Source organism: Balaenoptera borealis, assembly GCF_965194805.1.
Source record: "Balaenoptera borealis genome assembly, chromosome: 9".
Lineage (NCBI taxonomy): Eukaryota > Metazoa > Chordata > Mammalia > Artiodactyla > Balaenopteridae > Balaenoptera > Balaenoptera borealis.
The window spans coordinates 69066189-69087753 of NC_138873.1; the positions used below are offsets into that span (position 1 = coordinate 69066189).

General features: G+C 40.6%; 1 protein-coding gene across 3 annotated transcripts in view; it reads left to right on the forward strand.

Moving 5' to 3' along the window:
• The first annotated feature begins 383 nt into the window (after positions 1-383).
• The window catches only part of CNR1 (cannabinoid receptor 1), a 36574-nt gene continuing 15392 nt past the window's right edge, over positions 384-21565 (forward strand). Inside the window, exon 1 of one of the 3 annotated variants that reach the window (XM_082405987.1) lies at positions 384-1394. The gene's annotated coding sequence lies outside the window, so the exon portion shown is untranslated. The remainder of the gene's footprint in view (positions 1395-21565) is intronic. The other 2 variants (XM_082405988.1, XM_082405989.1) reach the window with 2 other exon arrangements.

The following is a 21565-nucleotide window of genomic DNA, read 5'->3' on the forward strand; positions in this document are numbered from 1 at the left end:
CGCGCCGGGCAGGGAGGCGCAGAGCCAGCCGCCTACGGAGCCCAACTGTTTGCACCCGGGGCCGGGCGGGTGGGGCGCGCCCTAGTGGTCCGCGCCGGGCGGGGACGGCGGGGGCTGGTGGCGGCGCCCGGCGCGAAGCCAGGCGGTGCCCGAGGGCGGAGGACAGGTGGCCGCGTGGCCGCCGCCAGGTAGCAAACGGCTCGGGGGCTGCGCGGTGCGGTCCCCAGCCTTTGCCTGCCCCCGGGCCCGGTTCGTGGCCGCCCGCCGCGGGGGGCGGCTTGGAACGGGGCGTGGGGGGTGGAGACTGGAGGCCGCACGCCCGGCCGGGCCCGGTGCGCCGCCGCCTCGGCGCCCCCGCTTCCCAGGTCCCCCTTCCCTTCAGACTCAGCCCGCTGGCCCAGACGTGACCCCCGCGCAAGGTGCTGGCGCTGCGCGCTGCCGGGACGCGTGTGATTAATGGCCCGAGGTCGGAGACGGCGCAGGCACGAGCCCCTTCTTGGCTCGGCCAGGGTGTGAGGGTATCCGGCAGGAGAGCCAGGTCATGGCGGTGGGGGCTCTGGGGACCGCGGCGGCGGCGGCGGCGGCGGAGGAGGAGGAGGAGGAGGAAGAGAAGTAGGTGACGCGGCCCGGAGAGGCTCGTCCCCTCTGGCCCCGGGGCCGGCGCCGCGGCGGATCCCCAGCGCCAGCAAAGTTTGGAGCCACGGGCGCCGCGCGCCCATCCCTCCCCGCGCAGTTCCCTCGGCGGTGTCTGTGCCGCCGCTGCTGCCAGGGCAGGACAAAGGCTCATTAACACGTGATGGGACCGCGCTTCATAAATGGGACCGGAGCGAGAGGGAGCCAGAGACAGAGCGCGAGCGGAGGGAGAGGAAGGGACCGCGCGAACCGACCAGGCGACGGGCACCCGGGCTGGCGGAAAACGGTGGGCCCGGCGGGGCGAGCGGGAGGACCCAGCGAAGAGCCCCGGGAAGGGGTGAGGCTCGCGGACGGAGGGGGCGCCAGTCCCGATCTCTGTCGCGGGCGGGCGCTCGAGGCAGGGGACGCCGGCGCGCGGGCTGCGCGGACCGACCGACTTACTGACCGACCGACGGAGGCACACCCCGCTCCACCCCACCCCACCCGGCCTCGCCCGCATCCCCGCGCCGGCGCCGCCTCCCTCTCGCGACTCCCTCGGCCACCCCTTCCTGCTCCACTTCTTTTCCGCCTCCGCCTCTGCTCGGCTCCCGCGGCGCCAGTGCCTTCCCCTGGCCCGGGCGGGGTGCCTCGGCTCCCGGCAGAGCTCTCCGTAGAGTCGGGGCGCGGGGCGGGGGACGTTTCGTTCTAGCAGAGAAGCAGCCCCTGCGCTGGGCAAGAGGTGCCGAGGGAGCTTCTCCCGCGAGGACCGGGGGATGCGAAGGGTAAGACCTGGCAGAGTTGCGTTTGTAAATACTTCTTCCGCCTCCCGCCCCCTCGGGTGCTGACCAGTGTGGTCCCCAAGTGTCCTTCGTGGAGTTCTTATTCCGTGTGAGCGAATTGTGCATCGGTGTTTACTAAGCTGTAGAGCCCCAGCCTGTTAACTGTGGTCTGTGCTACTTCTGGAGGTTTCTACCATTTACTAGTTATTGAATGTGTGTGCACCTGGCTCTCTGTATGCACTGACGTCTGTTTGTGGAAAATGTGTAATTGTGCATGTTTGAAAAACGGGCGCTTGAGTTGGTACTTGATGCTTCTAAGCCATATCAGCAACTAAGTCTTCCCGGAGAAATACATCGATCTCTGCACCAAACCTGAAAACTGTCTAAAGTCAAATATTAAATGTCATATAAAGGAATGTATATCAAATAATAAACTTTTGCATATAAAAATATAGCTACAGGAACCACCCTTCTTTGAGGAAAAATGAACGAGCATTTAGCTGATATCTCAATTTGAAGTAATGGAACCATTTAATTCAGAACTAGCTGTTAGATGAAAAAAGTTGACGTTGTGTTTTTAAGAGACATTTCTTGCCAAGGCTCACAATCACAAACGGATCAGCTCCTGAATGTGAATGTGTTTGCTGTGACAGACGTGAGAAACTGTCATTTGGTTGTTTGAAAGTTTAGAAGCAACATGCATGTTTCTGATTTTAGTTTTTAATTAAACAGATGAGAAAAAATTTAGTCACCTATTAATCATTGTGTCTCCCATGTTTTTTAAATTTTCCTTCAGATAAGTGCTCTTCTTGCCTTTGTTGTTGCTTTCTTGATGTATTAGCATCCGCGGGCATTTAATCCAATAAGAAATTAGGACACATCTACTGGTTTTAAAGGTGTTGAAATATATCTCAGTGGGTCCCATAACTTCTTCTCATTTTTAATACCAAGTTAATATCTTTTGAACAATGGGGGAAATGGAATCTCTGCGGGGAAACTCAGCGTACACTGGGTATCCGTGGGTGACCACTGCCATCAATCTATTTTGCAGAGTATTGAGAAGCTCAGAGCAACCAACCTTTAAGGTTCCCATAGGACTTTATCTGATTTAAGGTGTTGCTTTTCTAATCCCACCCTACTGACAGTTTGCAAGAGAAGATATACTGATTGATTTTTCTCTGTCCTTTTTTTCCTGGTACTCCTTGTCCCTCCCCCGCTCTCTAACTCAGTTAAAAGCAGTGTTCTCAAAATAAAAGGCTACGTATAGTTTCTTAAGTGAGACAGATTATTTTCTGATTATCCATACATGAACAGAATCCACACACCTCCAGAATTTTAAACGTTGCATACTGCAGGCGGTTTCTGTAGGTACAATAGCAGTTACCACAGTTGGGCAAGACGCTTGGACATGGTTTTTAAAAACGAATCCGTTTTTAGGTTATCAAGAGAACTTACTGTAAATGAACTCTTTTTGTTCCAAAGATGTCTCCCACTCCAGGCAAGGAGCAATCTTGGCTGAGGTAGGTATCAAGTGTCTGATGGGGAAAGGTCTCATTGTGTTCCTTAGTCTCCCTGGGGGTAACATGATGCCACAGGGGGCAACTGCTCAGTTCTGACCTTTCAAAAATAAAATTACTATGCTTGCATACTCGTTGTTAGGAAGGCAAATTATATTCATGACACCCCCCCCCCAACTTTTAATAGCATCAGTACCTGTGCATATAAAAAGAATGTTATGCCTAGTCCCTTAAACAAGCCCTAGGTGGTATTATTTACTTTGGCGTGCGAAGTTTCACCTTCTAGTGAAAAATCTGATCTCACGTTGGAGTAGTGCTCGGCTTTGTTTGTTATCCACTGTTTTCTGTCTTTTTCTGTTACCCTTTTCCCAGTGGACCACGTGCCTCTCTGTCTCGCTTGTGAGATTGTTCTTCTCTAATAAGCCTAGCTGCAGGATCAGTGTGTTCTTTTTGGCATTTCAAAATGTTAAAATAGTGAAATTGTTAAATGTTACCAAGACGAAACTGCTGGGAATGAAATTCTCCAGAAGAACCACTACATTTGTGGCCTATCACAGTCTCTTCCAAAAGAAAACTCCTTGAATCGGTTTACCTATTTTCTCAAGAAAGAAGCAGTCCCAGTGATTGTGTTGATATGTATTTAGTATGCGGTGTCAGCTTATTACTAAGGCAAAGCCTGAAAAACTCACTCAAAACAATCGTGTGACATTCTTCTTTGCTTTGACTGAATTAATCTGAACCACCAGGATATTTAGACAAGCTCCTAGGTTGTCTTACATATTAGTATGTGGAATTAGAATTGGAATTCTCAGCTGTATTAGAATAAACTGTTATGAAATGGAACCTATAATAGCAGTTTATAGTTCACCAGGCTTACCAAATGTTTCTTCCCAGAAAACAGTTGGCCTAATAAGGAGAGGGATTATTTCCCATAATTAGCTCTCTAGGAATGCTGCAAAAAAGAGTAATAAATCAAATTTGGAAATACCTAACAACACATGATGAGTAAAACGAGATTTGGTTATAGGGTCTTGAATTTGGTTAGGAAGATGGAGCCTGTCTGTTAGTTTGCTGACTGTTATTCTTGGGGTAATGATGTTAGCTCAGTTGCATGAAGCACACAGATGAGAGCTTTCATTCCTCTTTCATTCTAAAGGGATGCCATTGTCTCCACCAGTGTAAGTCTGTCTCTTTTATTTTTGTATTCATCACTTTCTAATTGAAGTAACAAATGAGAGTGAAGACAGCCTTTGGGTTTAAATTATTTATAATTCTGCTTCTGACTCTGAAGTGACCTGGACCTAACATTGTTGTGAAAAATTATGCCAGGGCAGGTTTATATATTGCATATCTATATTTTGAGGGGCTGAAAGCTCTGCTGATTTTGCTTTTCTTGACTGAAAGTTGGTCGAGGAGTTAAAGAATAAGAGGAAATCAAAACCAATGGATGTATTTTGTGTTGGCAAAATTTTAACTTCCTATTTTCCCCCCTGAATCTCCAGCTCTTTCCTAATCCTGTTCTCATAATAATGTTAACCTTATATTATAACCACATGAATGCTGTTTTTGAGGGACCGGAGGTTCAACACTTTGTAACTGAATTGCTGTTTAATGTTTTGATAACCATTTAATTCGCTAATCTGTATATTCTTAGATTAGGTTAACTTTATAACATATTACAGATCAACTCAGATTTCTCCCAGATATTTTCTGGACTAAAAGAAATAATGTCATCCATAGTTTACAAAATGTCAAGTTATAGACTGCATAATTTAAGATAACCAGGATATGTAAATACACTTTTATAAATATGTCTGAAGAAACTTTTTCAAAGACATATATCAAGACCGAAATAAAAACTGAGACATGTTGCCTTGATATATTTGAACATATGATTCAGATTTTAAATAAATACTACAAATTTGGGGAAATGTCCAAATTCAAGGCAGCTATGCAGAGGACATGGAAGACTGAAGGCAAAAGGAAGTATCCACCTTGAATCAAAACAAGGCTGTTCTTATTCTCCAGGATAGTGGAAATCTGTTCCAGTGTCCTGTGTTCTAAAAATCTTGCAAAGATGCTAGGATGGGCAGAACCACATTCGGTTATAGTTTTCTCATAAACACCGCCTGATGTGTTTAACACAGTTTTCACCAATCTTGCTGATTGGTTATTAATTTTGGAAGAAAGTTGGGAGAAGATATACAAGGTTATTACTGTGTCACAAGATGCATGTTAGTATAGGTATATTTGTTGGATGTAACACATTATAATGCTATCACAACTAAGTTAAAACTACAGGAAATTTGTGAGGGGGAAAGGGGAAGGCTCTTTTAGTGGTTTTTCCAGTGCTTTCCTTGGTACTCTTCAAATGGTTTGAGGTTAGATGAACTTCTATCTCAAACAGGTTTGCATGGATAATAGATATGTTTATGACATATCAGTAATCAGAGGTCAAAGCCATTACATAAAGTAATCAGTGTGATTACCTCTAGTTATTAACATAAAATATTTACTGAAAATCTTTCCTGGGTCATACTTCTTCACTGAACAGGGTGCCTTATGGAAAATAAAGTACATTTCATCATAACAGTTTTTCTAGGGCAGTTGTGATCACAAATATATTCTTGATCAAGTTTTTATGGCTATTTTCCATATATTTGAAGTACTTTCCATATAGATTATTGGTGAATAACTTTGGGATATCCTCTGAAAGTTTCATTTGGACAGGTTAATTTCATAACTTAGCGAGCATGGAATTCTGAGGTTCAGAGTTGTGTTTGTATGGGTTTTTGAGGAAAGAATTGTTTACACCCCAAACCTGAGCAAATAGGCCTGGCAGAGTCATAGCAGTTGTTTCAAAATACCGTGAATTCTGTTTTAGCCCCAACTGGAGAAATGTTCACACCTGCACTTTAGGAAGGCTTTCAAAAGTTTTGCTTTGTTTGTTTTCTTTTCTTTTCTTATTGAACATGCCAGTTGAGAATGGTCTGATGGGAATCAGTGTTTCTTTAGCCAGCTTTTTTTTTTTTTTAACCCCCTGCGCTGTTATTGCATTATAGTCTGTATTTTTGAATAAGTTTATTAAAATAAATTTTGCAGTTTTGAATGCAACAAGGGATTTAAGTCCCCTTTTCTCCTAACACAGATGGCAAATCATTTTTCCCTAGGAGTACGATATTTTATTATCTGATGTCTTATTTTTCCACTCAAATTTGGATTCTTAATTGTTTAGAGTTTGGATTCGTTGAAGAGAGATTTGATACCTTTGGCATGATTCCTTACCACCATTATCAACTCTGAATAGCATTAAAATTTTTTTTTAACTTCAGAAGGTAAAGTGCAACATAGTTTCCAAAATTTGACAGTGTGATATGTATTTCTTTATTCCCACTAGCAAATTCCATTGCTTTTTAAGGAAAAGCAGAAGCATTTTTCAAAGACATGCCAGGCAATCTGTTGTGGGAGTTGAATATACTGGCAAATGCTTTCACAAACTGTGTATGTCAGTAGTATATTTAAATATAATTAAAATAAAATATTATTAGGAAATAATGTTTTTCAAAGTTTATGTTGAAATGGGAGGGTTCCCCTCTTTCCTTTATCATTTCTTTATTCATTCTTAGACCGTATACTTAGAGAAGAAAATTGGAGTCAATATGAGTTCTGTAAATTGAGTTAAAAGGAGTTTTACATTTAAATTGGTGATAAATTCCAGTATGCTTTTAAAAAAATTCTACTTTCACATTGGACATTTGTACTAGGAAATTTTATAACATTGATTGCTGTTGGTCAGGTGGCTAAAAAAGATGTTTTTAATATAGCAAGTGAACCAATATCATAGATAGTATGCCTTTGTCACTCTTGTTTGCTTTTAACCCAGCTATATTTAAAAATAAATCAACTTGATTTATTCTTTGTAAGAGAGCTTATTTTAATACCACTGTGATCTGTGTATTTTGGTTTATTCCAGTGTTACTTCTTAAATGGACCATATTTTCAACTCATTTTAATGCATTGCTACCAGAATTTGTAAATGTTTTCTCTAGCTTTTGTACAAGTTGTGGTGAACAAGCGATATGCATGTGGAGAAAAAGGAAAAAAAAACTAAAGAGAAAAAAATTAAACAACTTAACTCATAACTAAAGTAAGCAAAAGATTGTCCAAAGAAATCTGTATCTTTGTCTATGTGGGAATTTGACTTTGGAAAATGTACAACTACTTTTGGAAATTAGATCTAAGTTCATACAAATTTTTAAAAAGGGAAACCTTTGAATGATTTTAGTCCTCAGCCAAGGAAACTAATTATGAGTAATCTATGATCCATGTTTATTGATGAAATAATTAGAGAGGGAACAGTCTGCCCAGAGTCATATATTTAAGTGCTTTGGGATACATTTCCATATATTTATAACTTGTAGGCATTTTTGAAAGATCCCTGCCAGCTATAAGCAGTGCAAATTGCATAATTACCAGGGTAACTCTGTAAGATAATTTGCAGTAGATTTGCATTACTTGGGCCTACTGCAAAATTTCCATTTTAGTTTGTCATTTTCTGGGTTCACCTCCCGTGATACATTATTTTATGGTTTTGGCAAAAGAAGAACAAATAGAAACATTTCCAGCTTAAAAAGGAAATCAGCTGGAGTGTTACTTACTTTTACTTTTTTCCTGTTCTTTTATGCTCAGTAGTCACGGGTTTCTTCACAACAGTGCTGATAGACGTGGTTAGCAGTCCTATCAAACTTTACATAGACTTTGTAAATAGAATTAAGAGAAAATGGTATGCAGTTTTTAATTTATGTCTGCTTACTGGGTAAGTACATGTTATGTCTTGAAGCCACTTTTCTTTGCTGGACAAAAGATCTAGCAAATAAGTTACCTGAAAAAGTGCAGAGAAGCTCTGGATTGTAGACTGAAAATCCTTGAGAGGTTCTTCACTCTTATGCTCATTTTCAGGCTAGACTACATTGTTCTACTCCAATCAAATAGAAAAAGGCTTGGTTTTAAAGATCTTCTGTGGGAGACTACTTTATCATGAACAGGCTTCCTTCACCATCCACTTCAATGATCGAAAAACCTATGCTCATAGAATATTCTTTCTTCCTATCTCACCTCAATTCTTCTTAAAAGCTACTTCTATTTTTCTCCCCCATCTAGTCTTTTTCACAGGTTTCCATCTTTAACAATGGTTTTAAGATTTTAGAGTGTCTTAGAATCTCCTGGAGGCCTTGTGAAAACACAGATGTGCCCCAACCCAGAAAAAGAGTTTCTGATTCTGTAGGTCCGAGGTCAGACCTGAGACTGCATTTCTCCCAAGTTCCCAGGTGGTGCTGATGCTTCTGGTGGGAGAGCATCCTTTGAGAACCACTGACCTATTAAATAACTGACTCTGTGTGCTCTTCCAAACCACATGTGACTTCTCAGACTGTTCTTTAAGGTGCACCCTGGGATGTCCAGCCTATGCTCAACTATCTTATTTCCTAGTTCTTTATCTTCACGTCACTTTTCCTGAATACTTTTAGTTTCTCAACTCTGTTCAAAATCACATAGTTGTAGCACACAAACCATGACTCAAGGTCAAACTCTTAAGTATAATAGAACTACCTCATGGTTTCAATGGCATAAAAACTCTGTACTTGCATCCAATTTGTTACTACATTTCCAAAGCATACTTTACATCATTACTGAAACCAAGTTCTTCTAGTTCTGTTTGTACATTATAATTTACACCTTGAAAGCATATTTTTCTGTTTATATCTTGTATAAACAGAAAAATTTATACAAGATACACACTGAAAAATTTTTTTTATTAAAGTAGGTGGTTTTCAACTAAAGTAGGTGATATGTAAGTACCTGGTTTTTAAAATCATGTTTAAATGGAACCCTGAACTTACACACAATAAAAATGTTTAAAATTATTCCAGTGAGAAAATGATAGGAAGGAAATTGAATTATTTAGAAAACAAGTGTATCCTTGATTTGTATGAGTATTTAAACAAATATTAACTTCTCTTGTGAAATATTCCATTTTAGCTTCTGTAATGATAGAAAATAATGTTCCATTCTTTTTCATCACAGAGTTACAACCTGTGTTGGTGATTTTATATTTGAAAATTGGAAAGCCAAATGTTTCATAAAATAGAAATGAGTTGAGTTTGTTATTAGAATTGATTTTGGGCTCCTGAGACATTCCATTCTTACTTTTAGCATCTCTTGGCATAAACATGTCATTTGTTTTCAGTATAACTACTTTCCTTTACTCATTCTTAATTACTTTCTTGAGGCACAATTCCAAATACTCACAATTAATTTTTATCAATATATTAGATTTTCTCAATGCCCTTTTGCCTCAGAAAAGCAATTAGAAATTTCGTTTTTGTAGGCAATGGTAATAACACATTTTAACCCTCTTTAACATATTTTCTTATTTATGTTTAAATTAATTCAGTTGTAAAACGCATAAAATGTTGTTAGCAGGAAAAGTTGCTCAACCAAAGCAAGAGCCATGTCCACTGAACAGAGTAACAAATTGATTCCTGAGGGCTTATAAAAGCCACTCCATCTAGTGGTTGAATTTTCACATAACTTCTCTTGATAAGTTGTTTTGAAAACACACTTGCACACGGAGAAACCCATCTGGGAAAAATCAGTGCATAATAGCATGCATTTGAGGGAAGGAAAAAGTCCATTATAATCATAATTTCATACACTGTCTTTAAAGGTCTATCAACAGCATATAATTAGGATTCATTCACAGTTGTGCATCTCACAAAAATCTCCTTATATATCATTGTTATATGGCAAAACGTTGAGGTTCATAGTACATACTCAGGCTCAACAAGGATCAGAATAGAAAGTAAATACCTGATCTTTGCCCATAACTTCTACTTGCCATCAATATAATTTCCGTTTGCTACTGAGATCAGAGATCCTGGGATAAACAGTTGTTGATGCCTTTCATGTAACTTTTACATCTGGGTACAGTTCTTTCCAGTTGGATGTTTGTATGAGACCAAGACTCAGGTTTACTTCGCTAATGATCAACTGACTTTATGCCAAGGAAAACTATCCACAGTTAAAAGTCATTCCGCTAGGATAGCTCTGCTCTACTGCCAACATTCATTTAGTAAACAGGCATTGAGTACATACCCTGTGCCAGGCCCTGTGCCAGGCAGAGGACATTCAAGACCATATAATACAGGTCCCTACTCTCAAGGTGTTCATGATCTGAAGGGTTTAGACACAAGAAAGACTGCTAGGGGATGACTCAGCGTTGCCAATCATCTCTCCAGGGAGAAAACCTCAAAGCACATATAGGAAGGGAATTTACCCAAGCCAGTACTATTTGATGATGAAGTATCATCTGCCTATTACTTGTATTCATATCCTACTCAACTCTGTCTTCTGTGGGAGGGGAAGGGCAGATGGATGGGCTATTGGATGGGTTGGTTGGAATGGAGAATCTTTTCCCTTGCTTCCTTGACCTGTATCCATTATCCAGGTGTGATACATGAATAGACAATGTCTACAGTGTTTAGCACAGAGCACATGCCCAACAAAAATATGTTACACGAAGCATGTAAGGAGCCAATAACTTTATATCCATCTGCCGCCTTGCTGTAGTAACACAGCTGTGTGCCCTTTGGGTGCCAAGAGTGAGTCACAGGCACTCCCTTGTTGGAGCCCAAATGACGATTACATAGTTTCTTCTGCCTTGATTCCAGGCAAGATCTTAAGAACTGACCAGAGAGAGGCATCCTCTCTCTGGGCCTTAAGAAAACCACCCTGCTCATGGTGGGAAGTGGAGTGATTTCCTTTGAGTTTGAATATCTCCGTATGGGCAATGGATGTTTCAAGCTTTTGTCGACTAACAACAGTCATGTCTCATTCAGACCTAAAGAAGGTGCCCTCTCTGTTCCTCGCTGGTGTCATGGAAACTATCATAACTGTCCATAATCTTTATAATTGACTACTGAAGAAAAAAATATATACGTAATTTTTAAAATTAGTGGCAAAGACAAGTTAGATTTTATTTATTACTTGCCAACAGCCATTGATTGCAAATAAGGTGCTAATCCAAGTCTAGGATTTATAGCTCATAGTTAATTCTCATACTTTGTCCCTAAAGCCCATGGGACAAGGATGATTTGCAAGTGCTATGGGCAACTTTTTTCTGTCAATAGAGCATTCCTTCAGATTTTAGTTGTTCATTGTGTAAAATTATTAAGTACTATTTATTACCTCCTTTCTCAAAATTGATTCTTCCCTTTCCTTAGAAGTGGAAAGAAGACAGTCTTATTAAATGGTTCCTGGACCTCGAAGTTGAGAGCAGGGACGTTGAGTTATACAGACCTGGGCTGAAGTTCTAACTCCATTCTCTCTAGTGGGAAACGCTGGGCAAAGCTGTACCTCTCTAAGCCTCAGTTTTCTCATATGTAGAATGGGAATTGTAATAGCACCTAATTCATGTAAATATTAAAAATAATACATATCCTTAGCATGATGCATGGCACATAAAGATGTTTCTGATTGAAAATATTTGGGAACTGGAATTTTCTCTGTCGTACATCTAATCACCCTAGTCACCCAATCACTGAGATTTGAGCCTGGGGAAAAAAGACTCTGTTTTTAGTTCGACTTCATGTGTCTGTTCATGGATTCAAAGAGAAGATACTTTTTGTTGAAAGATGAATGAAGAAACTGAAAAGTATGCTGCTCCATTGGAAAACAGGTAGCCCGCTTTAAACCACTGTTGTCCTTGGCAATGAACTGTCAAGATTACCTGCCCCCTGGGTTCTGCATATTGCTTTCGGCCTTTATTGATCAAACCTCATGCAAGATAAAGACAATCTTATGGAGTATTTTGTATATGGGCCAGGGCTTCTATTGAATTGAAAACTTTGCAAATTCTATTTTAAGGGAAGGCTGCTTCAATTATGCTCCTTACAGCTTATATAGAAAATGTATCTCCCTTACCCCACTCCCCCCTGCGCCAAACAAGCAAAGGCACTTGGTAGGAGGAAACACCAAAACAGCAGAGCAAAATTAAATGATTAATGGAATTGGTTATAAAAGTCAACAAATCTAAGGAATCAGTTCATCTGTATCATTAATTTGCTTTTGTGATAGGCTTTCCTTCTAGCATTTTCACCTAATAGTGAGTGCTTAATTTGATGTAGTTTAAAGGCATCATTTCTTGAGCCCTGCAATTCTTTATGCTTTAAGAAGCCTATAAATGTTAAATAATTAGGCATACTTCAGGTTAAATTTGAACAGAAATATAGCCTTATAAGTGTCCTAATGTCTATCTGGTTCATAATAATTGATATTTTTAATGAAAAATGTAACGCTCATATTGTTAGTAAGAATAGACCAGAGAAAAGGGTACATTTAATAACTTCTGCTCTATGCTACAAAATATAAGAAAAGCTAAGCCTTTCAGAACCAACTGAGCATTACCAACATAATGGAATTTTCTTTTATATATGGGAAAGAGAGAGAACATTAACACAAGGAAAAAGAATTATGTATTTTTGCCTGAATTATCAGGATAACTAAGTCAATCTTTGACTTTGCTATGGAAGATGGTGCAATAAGTGACCAAACTACTTTAATAATTCCAAAACTCAACTGGTTAGGTAAGAGTTAGAACAGACTCAGTTGCCCATTCAACTGTAACAGAAGCATCATTCATCAAGTGTGAAGTTGGCCCGTGAGATCTGCCAGTGTATATTAAGGACGTGCCTTAGACATAATGCAGTTATAAGAGTCAACTAAAATTTTCCCTACTGACTTTAGAGAAATACATTAGCAAGTTATTTTTCTTGATCAAATTAAGAGAAACCAGACTTGTTCCCAGAAATGAATGGAAAATAACAAACAAATATATCCACTGGCACCTTCTTTCTCTTGAACCATTCGCAAGGCTCTTTTATAAGGTTAGCCAAGCAGAACAAGACAGAACCAACAAACTAAGGGAAACAACACGATTAAGAAAAGGCCTATGGCTCCTACATTTGATATCCTGGACACCTATCCATCTAGACATGATGAGCTTGGGATTATTTCCTTAAAGCATTTACAAACTTAGAATCTAGAAAAGGAGCCTGGTCGGCTGATACAGTCTGTAACTATATTGGGAGCACCAATGCTTCTGATGCTTCTAGAGGGTTTTCTGCCTTCCTGGACATGACATCCTGCAGGAAGCAAATACTCTCTAGTGCCTGTTCCCCCAGAGATGCTGCAAGGATTTTGACTCCAGAATCAACAGTGCCAAATATCTAAATTACTGAAGTGTCCCTCTGAAACAAAGAAGGTCGTCAGTGGGGCAATAACATCTAAAATAGCCTGCTATTAAATTATACTGGTATAGAAAAGATTTTATTTGAAGTCTTGTTTTGAGGACCTATTCCATGTTCATCCTAATCAGAACATGGATGTTTTATACCCTTAATGGTTATAGAAACAAATATACAGACTCTGAATAGACTTTTTAAAAAAACTCCATACTGCTGCCAAACCCATAACAATTTCTTGATGACACCATAGCCTGCTAGTTGATGTATAAGTTTGGAGGTGGTGGATGGAGAAAAGCAGGTGTGCATAGAGAGGTGGGCAAAAAGAACAGGTGATGTTATTCTAAAAATTGAAGTTTTTTAAAAATAATAGATTCAATCTATTAAAGTATTTTTATTATTGTTATAAAGGCATGATTTACAGCCTAAATCGTTAGACTTATATATTTTTAAAAGAAAAATTCTAGGAAAATCCCCTTAAATGTCATTCAATCATTCTTTTACTATAATGGTAACAAAACCCAACTGCTTCTTTAATAGGTGCATCTACACATCTTGCTGGAAATTTCCAATTATGGTTTTCCCAGTAGCAAACAAAAACAAAATTAATGGTAGCTGCATCCCCCAAAGCCTAAACTATATTGCTAAAGAACTCTCCAAGAAAACTCTCAATACAAAAAAAAAAAAAAAAATAGTAAGGTGGAAATTACTGTAATAATCCAAATGTAAAAATAAAGGAAAGAAGTTACCAAAATGCAGAGCGCAGTTTTCTTGCCATGATCCCATTAACTGTTAAAATAGCCTGTGCACAGTGGCATTTTGACATTGCTAAGATCCTTGAACTGCACAAAATCCATGTATATTTTTAACTGCATTCTTTAATTTAAGTTGGCTTATATTGGGTAGAAATTACTCTGTATTTCATTACCACACTGTGCCCTGACTCAGGTTTTAACAAGCTGTTTTTTTTTTTAATGAAAGTGCTTGGTCACATTAAAATGGGAAATTGTGATCACATATGTGGTGATCTTAATATAGAGTAAATCACAGGCACACATGTTTTGAATTATTGAAATAAGGTTTGTGATCCTTCGTCTTAACTGAAGAAGCTTTATACCTCTTCCAAATACTAAAATTTTCATCCTTGAGGACATGCCAGTAGGCAGATTTACCTAGATGGGCTGGGATAGGAAAGAGTGATTTAGTAGGAGGTAGTCTTAATTACTATTGGCAAAATGCCGTAAATCGTGTTTGTAAGAAGCTGGAAGACTAGAATATGCTGTAAGATGCAAAATGGCTTTATCCTAGTTACTGTTAATGCTTAAAAGCATGTATGAAGTCCAAAAGCAGAAACTCTGGTGTCTGAGAGACATGGGTTCAGCTACAAACTCTTCATATTCTGGACAATTTATTTAAAATCTAATGGTCTCCACTCCCTTATCTGCAACACGGGGATTATAAATAAGCACCTGATAGAGTTGTCATGACAATTTCATGACAGAATATATGCAGAGTCTCTCAAATGCCTGGAATGTAATAGACATTCAATAAAGTTTCCTCCTCCCTCACCCGTGTGTGTATCTTATATTTGCTTCATGCTTTAAGTGCCGAGACAAAAATAAAAACTGAATAAGTAGCCTATGATCTAATTAAGTCAATGAGTTATCTGGAAGTATAATTAATATATGGCAAAGAGCCATTATACTAAGTAATGATAATAATAATTAATATTTATTGAAGACTTAAATTTTGTGCCAGGCACTACGTTAAGTACTTCACGTGCACTTTTTTTTTTCATTTAATTTTCAAAACAATTCTATGATTGAGGCATCCTCCTCCTACTCCTTCTCCTTCCCATTTTACAGATGAAATAATGAGCTTTAGAAAGATTAACTACTTACCCAAATACAGGTCTGACACTAATCTTGGTTTGCTAACTCCTAATTCAGTGTTCTCTCCATTACTGGTGCTTGGACTGGCTGGAATCAGCGGGGAAAAGAAGGGAGATAGTAGCATCCCTGTCTTAGGTTAGGGAGATGATGTATCATAAGGGTTGAAAACAGCTCCAAACCCATCAATATCCAAACAATATCCAATATGGTAGCCACTAGCCACATGTGGCTATTAAGCCCTTGAAATGTGGCTAGTTCCACATATTGAAAGGATAATATTTTGGATGTATTGAGTTAAATAAAATATATTATTAAAATTAATATCACCTTTTACTTTTTTCTTTTTACCCTCGATAATGGAAATTTTAAAATTGCCTATGTGGCTTGCATCCCATTTTTTTTAAAACTATTTTGAAGCTATAAATCAAGCTCATAAACTATTAAATAAAGTATGTTCCAGCCTCTTACCTTGACAAATATGCCTTCACAAGGGCCTGCAAGGCCAGGTTCAAATTTAGAATTTTTGGCCTCCTTGGAGTTAGACAGCAAAACATGATGGTGCAGGAGAGCCAGCTTTGCCCTCCCCCTTCTGCTCCCACCCACACTGCACCACAAGGACACACGCATGCAGGCACACACGTGTGATCGGCCCAGGCTGCCCATCTGCACACCGCTTCCCCCACAAACAGCTGCCTCCGGTGGCCTCCAGGAGGACAGACCCCAGGAGCAAGCCCACGGAGTTCCTGGAATTGGAGGAGGGTGACTCTGGGAGGGCACCTCCTTGACCCCATCAGGGGGGCCCCAGCTGGAGAGGCTCTATGACAACGAAACTATGATACTCTCTATAAGATACACTCTAAATTTCAGGGATGTTAAAATGTGAAAAAAATCTGCATTTTTTTAAATTTAATTTTTTGTTGAAGAATAATTGATTTACAATGCTGTGTTAGTTTCTGGTGTACAGCAAAGTGATTCAGTTATATATATATAACCGATATATACATATATTTCATATTCTTTTCCATCATGGTTTATTACAGGATACTGAATATAGTTCCCTGTGCTATACAGTAGGACCATGTTGTTTATCTATTTTATATGTAGTAGTTTGTATTTGCTAATCCCAAACTCCTAATTTATCCTTCCCCCACTCCCTTTCCTCTTTGATAACCATAAGTTTGTTTTCTATGTAAGTCTGTTTCTGTTTCGTAAATACATTCATTTGTGTCATATTTTAGATTTCACATATAAGTGATATCGTATGGTATTTGTCTTTCTGACATACTTCACTTAGTATGATCATCTCTAAGTCCATCCATATTGCTGTAAATGGCATTATTTCATTCTTTTTTATGGCTGAGTAATATTCCATTGTATATATGTGCCACATCTTCTTTACCCATTCATCTGTTGATGGGCATTGAGGTTGCTTCCATGTCTTGGCTATTGCAAATAGTGCTACTATTAACACTGGGAGCATGTATCTTTTTTCTTTTTTTTATAAATTTTATTTATTTATTTATTTATTTATTTATTTATTTATTTATTGGCTGCGTTGTGTCGTTGTTGATGTGTGCGGGCTTTCTCTAGTTGCAGCAAGCGGGGGCTACTCTTTGTTGCAGTGCGAGGGCCTCTCATTGTGGTGGCTTCTCTTGTTGGGGAGCACGGCCTGTAGGCGTGCAGGCTTCAGTAGTTGTGGCACATGGGCTTCAGTAGTTGTGGCACATGGGCTTCAGTAGTTGTGGCTCACGGGCTCTAGAGCGCAGGCTCAGTAGTTTTGGCGCATGGGCTTAGTTGCTCCACAGCATGTGGGATCTTCCTGGACCAGGGCTCGAACCAGTGTCCCCTGCATTGGCAGGCGGATTCTTAACCACTGCGCCACCAGGGAAGCCCCACATGTATCTTTTTGGATTATAGTTTTCTCTGGATATATGCTCAGGAGTGGGATTGCTGGATCATATGGCAACTCTATTTTTAGTTTTCTTGAGGAACCTCCATACTGTTTTCCATAGTGGCTGCACCAACTTACATTCCCACCACCACCAACAAAAAAAATGTGCATCTTATATTGGATGTCCAGCAGCCTTCTGCATTCCATTTTTATTGGACAGCACTGCTCCAGAATCAGAATATCTGAGTTCATTCTGGCTCTGCCCTTACTAGCTGTGTGAATGGCAAATTACTTACCCTCTCTGTGCCTTTCATCTGTAAAATGGAGATAATAATAGCATCTAACTCACAGGGCTACTGTGAAAATAATTTGATATACATCAGAGGCTCAGAGGGCCAGCTGCACATAATAAGCTCTCCATATGTGCTTAAAAGGGGAAAAATCAGCAAGACTTAGTGGTCTGCCTGATTATAGAGGCCAAGGAGAAGGAATCCAGGGTAAGTGTGGGGTATGAGCTTGGGTGACTGGAGAGATTATTCACAATACTGTAAAAAAATGTGAAACATGACATGGCTGCATTATTTGTAATAGTAAGAGATGATAAATAAGCTAAACCTGCGTCCGTAGGAGGCAGGTCACATTCATCTAACAGATACTCAAGGCAGCTGCTAAATGAGAAGGGAGGTTTTGTGTACTGATGTGGAACTGTCTTCACATATACTTCTAGGTGGAAAAGCAAGGTGCCGAACAGTACATATATTAGTGTTTGTTAAAAAGAAAAGAAAGAGGGGATAAATGTATATATATTTGCTTGAATATGCATGGAATATCGCTGCAAAGAGTACCAAGAAACTTCTTGCCTCTTGGTACTGGAACATCAGTACCAAGAACATCAGTACCAAGAACATCAGTTCTTGGCTGGAACATCAGAATGGGAGAGGTTAGGTTGACTCTTTGCTGTATATCCTTTTGTACATTTTGAATTGTATGAATGGAATATATACATATAAACAATCAAAATGTCAAATAAATTAGTTTTTAATTAGGCAGTGTGAAGGGAGAATCAGTTACTTGAGAGAAGATGACTTATAGGATGGAGATCATGGACTGGCCCCCAGTAGCTGCTTGGAAATGTTGGGCTCAAACTTTGATCTTCAGGCCAAATGTCCATTGAACTAATTACCTTTCTCTCTTCTAATTTTAAGAAAAGGCAAATATATATTATTAAATCACGGCTTTCAAGGATCAGTTAATAAAATTCAACTGCCACCATATTAGGTTCATGGGAAGATTTCTAAGGGAACCCAGCCTCCCCCATCCCCCCTATGCCTGCTATCATGTTATCAGGTCAGTGAGTCACATAAGAAAAAAAAGACGCCAGTCCTGTGCTTGGAAAGCACATTCTAGTTATGGAAATAAATATGTAAACTTATGCATAAATGCTATGATGAGGTCTATAATAGAGGGGAAAACCGGGGGACTAGTTCTCCCTTGTGGGAAGGGCAGGTCAAGGAGGTAAAGATAATTTATCTCAGAAAGACAACTTGGAAATGAGTATTTCAGACAGAGGGAGGGGTAGGAGGAAAGGAGGAAGGTGTGCAAGGGTGATTCAAGGAGCAGGGAGCCATCTCCCAGGCCAGGAAGCTGTGTGTTTCAGTATGGGTGGCAGTTGAGAAGCAAAAGTAAGATTTGAGGTTGTGCCAGGACCATTAACGGCTCTCACAGATTGTGGCTATCTTCTGTGTCCTTCCTGTTCCATGAACACTTTCATATGTAAGTGGAGTTGTTGAGCGAATGTAAGTTTGCACAAAGAGCAAACTTGACTCAAGAGACATGGCCCAATGGTGGGCACATGTAGGACATTTTCTGGAAGAGCCGAGGATGTGAGAAAGGATATGACAGACAGGTGGCTGAACAGGGAACTTGAGGACACTTGAGAGTGAACAGGTGGAGCCAGGCTGAGCTGGGGACTCAGGAGAGATTGTAATAGAGGAACCAGGAAGCACAGGGCAACCACTGTGGCTGTTGAACTTCAGTCTTTTATTTCTGCATCCTCTATTTTTATATCCTCCACAACTAGTCAACCTCCCTGGGACACGTGGTTGGGCTTTATCAGACTCTCAGTGCACACTGGGTGTCCCTGTGTGGTCTGTGCACTAGTGCTCCTGCCTCTGGTTGAGCGATTCCCAGCCCTTGTGTGCCTTGCCCTTTGCCAGTGTGGGAGGGTGTGCAGAACCGGCTCAGAGAAGAAGCAGTAAGTTCCTGAGCGATGCCAGAAGTTAGTCATGGATGATTCGGGGCCCTTGGTTCGGTGGTGCCTCCAAACTGTCATTGCAGGCTATACTGATCATGCGAAAGGGCTACAGGACCATGAAGGAGCTAAGGGAGCCCTCCTGACTTACCTATCATGCTTGCTTTGTTCACCATCCGGTAAAATATTGCCGGTATTCTCCTTCACCTCTGTCTAGCCAAAGTTGCCTGTGTCATGTGGCTCATTCCATGAGTATTTAGGCTAGGTAATCATTGCACAGGCAGCTTTCATTTACAATGTCAGTTACCTCATCTAAATAGAGCATTTTTCTAGCGCGAATGGATCGGGCAGCTATTTAGGATAAATACCCTGATTCAAGCTACATGCTTATTTATTCCCATATTGGGTGAATCCCTCCCCCACCTTGAAAAGGAAAGGGATTTTTTTTCTTTTGAAATACATATATTCAATCAACCAGCTTATGTAGGGCCCCCTTCTATACACTAGGCATTACATTAAATGCTATGAATAAACACTAAGATAAATAAAATTCCTTCCCTCAGTGAGCTTACTACCTAGTGGGTGGGAGGGAGGGGCAAAACAGATGCAAACACGGAGAAATATTAGAATATTTAGTAAACACCATGGACACCATGGTAGAACTCTATCTGGATATTCTAGGAGCCCCAAAGAGGGTATGGTGGGAGCAGGGGAGCTACATCAAACTGAGGGGAAGGAGTTGACCAGGTGGAGGAAGGGAAAGGGTGTTTGCTCAGAGGAGTGTGAAAAGCACCAAGTTGAAAAGCAATGGATTTGGTGTGTTCATGGAACTGAATTATCTGGTATAGTGGCAAGTCCACGAATGGTGAGAGGAGGGATGGAGAGACAGGCAGGGGCTAGACCACCCTGGGAAGGAAGCCTTTTACTGGACTTCATCCTATGGGTGTGGGGATGGAGGTAGAGAGCTTTCCTGCTCAGGGAGAACAGAATGTGGAGAGCTCTGGGCACAAGGGAGTGAGGGTCAGATCTGAAAGGCCCTCAGCTGGGCTGACACAGATGGCAGAGAGAAGAGCTGCGTGGGATGGTCTGGAGAGCATGGGCCTGAAAGGGAAACCTCGTGAATGAACTTGACCTTGGTCTTCAGGGCAAAGAGGCTGAAATAGGGGAGTCACGTAATCAGCCGCCTCTTTTATGAAGATCACGGCAGCAGCTATTTATTTGGCAAGTGATCAAAAGGGGATCAGTCCAGAGAAAGGCAGGAAAACTGGCCACATGGCTGGTACTCGGGTTCTGGTGAGCAGTGGTGGTGGCCTGGACTTAGAGGTGGCAGAATGTGGGAAGTTGGGCCACATTTAGCATGTTGTGCCTATTCCCAACTACTAGACAAACAGAACGAAAACCACATCATGACACTTCAGGTATTCATTAAAAATTTTTTTCTGTGTCTCCGTGTCCTGCCTCCACCTACATTAATTCTACATACTCTTGGCATAAACATCCTTTCCTTGGGGAAGCCGCCTTCAACCCCCAGACTGCTGCTCCCATAGCATCCTGTATGTCCCCGACTGTAGCTGTCACAATGCTTTCTCATACTTACAGGCTCAGCCTGTCTCCTCTGCTACACTGAACTCCATGTGGTCAGGGGCTCTTTCCAGATACCGTTCTGTTCTTAGTGGCTAGTACAGTGCCTGGCACATAGTGGGTGTGCCACAATTTGTTGAATGGATGAATAAATGAATTATTAATTCAGATAGGTGGGATCTCTGTATTTTAGCAGGAGGATTCAGAACATTTTAATTGGATCCAAGCTAATGCCTATCTTTCTCCCTCCCAATACAGTGTGATATGTTTAGGAACAACAAAAAGACAATTAGTGAGTAAAATATTGGCTTTTATGATTTTTAAAATGATTGTAGATATCACTCCATATTTCTAATATTTCTTCTTTATTTATTTATACTGAGATCATTGACATTGAACATTGTCTTAGTTTCAGGTATACGACATCATGATTTGCCTCTCCCACATGTCTTGATGTGGCCCTTTTATCGTCTGTTGTGAAGTGCCATTCAGCTGGTTTTCAAGTCTTTTTCAGAGGGAATTGTTCCATTTGTATCTGTAGATTAGGTGGGCCTCCGGGAGGAAGGGGTTCAGGATCTTTCTACACCGCCATCTTGGACTGCCCTCAGTATTTCTAATATATAAGCTAAAGAGCCCAATAGCCACATTTTAAACAAATATTTATAAATAGGAGCACCAATTCTCTGGCCATTTATTTTGAAACAGAGCCAAATTGCCTTGCTGAGAATTGAAGAGCCCTGAAAA